A 3,290-nucleotide genomic window follows, 5' to 3' on the forward strand; every position below is an offset into this window, starting at 1 on the left:
TACTGTATGCAAATTATTTCTCAATTTAAAAAATATTCTGGAGGAGTAAATAAAAGAATTTATGTATATAAAGGTGTATTATAAATGTGCCTTTCTTCCTAGTACCTACAGTGACTGAAGCTCTAGATACGTGTGCTTTCTGCCTTCTCATAGTCAAGTCCCCTTGTAAGGCATTCGTTATGGAATGCCCCATTATCAAGTTCCACAGCAGAAATTGAGACGTTGCATCCTGTGATTTCCAAAACCTCAGCTAGCAGAGCCCTAGCCCACTACTAATGCCTCTCCATTTGATTTATTGAATGCAGCTCATCACAAAGAGTCTGACAAACTCAACATGTCATACACAACTAGAGCTTTTCTCATTCCAACAGCAGCCTACTCAACGATTAGTCATCTCAGAGATCAAAAATCTACTTTCTCATTCTAGGCTCGTAAAGCTGAACCCAGACCTCAGCACACATCTTAAAGCCTGTTGTCAATCTATATTTTTTCTTTTCTCATCTATAAACCTAACAATAAATAAATAATAATGCTGGAACATCCACTTTGCATTTGTTTTATTTATTACTGCGTGTTTAGGGATATCTTTTGGTTTCCAAGTGACCTGGTTATGCTCAAACATGTATTGACATCAAGTAGGTTGCCATGGGAACTGAAGGCAACTGCACATTGAGATTTACAGGAGCAAAGGATGAGTGCTTGATAGTGTCCTAGTCGCCCCAGGGCATATCAAAATTAAATAAAGCACTAAGACTTGAAGTGAAGGGTGGTTATACAGTGAACAGTAACTGAAAGAATAAAGTATTTTGCTCTAGAGATGTGCTTGTCAGAATCTGCATTATAATATGTTTGTTTGCTATAAAATATCAGATTTGGATTCTCTGTGTTTCCCCACTAGATCCAAAAACTTAATTGTTATATAAATATGCTTTATAAACATTAGCTACCCCCCTCCAAATGGATCCACACCACATTGAGAGTCTATGGTTAATTGCAACTATTGGCTTAGAATTAAAAGAATTTGCTCTTCCTTTTCTCGTCCTGGAGGTCACCGTGCCAAGCCAGTGTTAGCCTCCAGCCCTGATTGTGGAAGGCGACAGTAGTCATGGTGATGTTTGAGCAGATGAGAGCCAACCTGGGCAAGTTGCTCAAGGGTATCGACAGGTACAATCCTGGGAACCTGGCCACCCTGGAGTGCTATGTGGAGACGCAGGCCAAGGAAAATGCCTATGATCTGGAAGCCAACCTGGCTGTCCTGAAACTGTACAATTTCAACCCAGCCTTCTTTCAGATAACAGTCACCGTCCAGATCCTGCTGAAGGCCCTCACCAATCTGCCACACACTGACTTCACCCTGTGCAAGTGCATGATTGACCAGGCACATCAAGAAGAATGGCCAATCCAGCAGATTTTGTACCTTGGGGACTTGCTGGAGACCTGCCACTTCCAGACCTGACAAGCCCTGGATGAAAACATGGACCTCTTGGAAGGTATAACTGGCTTTGAAGACTCTATCCGAAAGTTCATCTGCCATGTCGTGGGTATCACTTACCAGCACATCGACCGCTGGCTGCTGGCCCAGATGCTCGGGGATCTATTGGACAGCTAAAGGTGTGGATGAGCAAATACGGCTGGAGCACCGATGAGTCGGGGCAGATCTTCATATGTAGCCAGGAAGAGAGCATTAACCCAAAAACATCGTGGAGAAGATTGACTTTGACAGTGTGTCCAGCATCATGGCCTCCTCCCAGTAACTACAGGTGTTTAATAAAAATGTGTTGACTCAAAAAATAATAATTATTATTATTAAAAGAACTTTTAAAATTAACCCACAAATTAGGGGCCACTGACCCCCTTGATTCCCGGAAAGGGCCCAACAATCTGTATCATTAAGAGCGCCAGTGCAGAAACTACTGATCTTCTCACTCATCCTGACCAACACAAACACATACTTGCCAAATCATAAAAAGTGGTTTTCCAATCTCTTTTAAAACACATGCAATGGCATGAAGCTCACAACCTCAAAGAAAAACAGTTGTAAAATATGATTTCTATAAGATACCTAAATCGTAGGAGGTTCCATCTTTATTTGGTATCTTTACTGCAGGTCAGCAAAACTCAGAGGAAGGTAAAATTTATCTTTTTTACCTTCCTACACACTTACTAGCATGGGCATTTCACGTTTGCATAAAGCATCCCCATTATCAAAACCAAAATTGCTTATAATGGTATAGCTCCTTATACTTTATCAAATGTTTTCTGATTGATAAAATCCTGTTACAGAAAATCTGGCCCAAATTTAGACAAACTACTGTTAAGTTTCAAAACATTCCATTAAAATATTTGATTCTTTGAAAAATTCAATACTTTCTATAAGCAAGTTCATAATTACATAGTATCCTAGAAAGAATACAAGGTTTAGACTCCAAAGCGCTCACCTTGAGTCTTAAGTTCACAGTGTACCAATTGTGCAATGTTGAACAAGATATTTAATTCCTCTAAATCTGGATTTTTTTTCTTTGAAAGGTGGTGGTGATAATCATACCAAGCTCATGGGGTTGGAGATTATAGTTTAAACAATAATGTATGCAGAAACATTTTTAATCATAAAAAAATAGGCAATTATAATGTTTAATATTTAGAAGTTGAAAATTATCTCTTGTTTCCACTATTTCTTCACAAACAATGAACACTAATCCTAGAAAATGTAAAATGGTAATACCAATTATAGAAATAAAGACTGACATTCGGTGATAAAGGAAGGTCACACAGTTAACATAGCTCAATAATAATGACTACCACTTACTGCGTGCCAATCAAATGCCAAGAAATCTGCATTATACTATTTGATCCTACCAAAAACTCTATGAGATAAATCTCAGCTCCAGTTAAGAAAGCCCGCATAGCCAAGTCAATTCTAAGCAAAAAGAACAAAGCAGGAGGCATCACACTACCGGACACCAAACTATACTACAAGGCTACAGTAATCAAAACAGCATGGTACTCGTACCAAAACAGAGATATAGACCAATGGAACAGAACAGAGGCGTCGGAGGCAACACAACATATCTACAACCATCCGATCTTTGACAAACCTGATAAAAACAAGCAATGGGGAAAGGATTCCTGTTTAATAAGTGGCATTGGGAAAACTGGCTAGCCATATGCAGAAAGCAGAAACTGGACCCCTTCCTGACACCTTACACTAAAATTAACTCCAGATGGATTAAAGACTTAAACATAAGACCTAACACCATAAAAACTCTAGAAGAAAACCTAAGCAAAACCAT

At 39.1% G+C, this 3,290-nt stretch overlaps 1 pseudogene; it reads left to right on the forward strand.

The window, feature by feature from the left end:
- The first annotated feature begins 1,105 nt into the window (after window positions 1-1,105).
- LOC105716350 (eukaryotic translation initiation factor 3 subunit K-like) lies at window positions 1,106-1,754 on the forward strand (annotated as a pseudogene).
- The last annotated feature ends 1,536 nt before the right edge of the window (window positions 1,755-3,290 follow it).

This window comes from Aotus nancymaae, unplaced genomic scaffold, assembly GCF_030222135.1.
Source record: "Aotus nancymaae isolate 86718 unplaced genomic scaffold, 86718_ANA_hifiasm-v0.15.2.pri h1tg000036l, whole genome shotgun sequence".
In the NCBI taxonomy this organism is placed as follows: Eukaryota; Metazoa; Chordata; class Mammalia; order Primates; family Aotidae; genus Aotus; species Aotus nancymaae.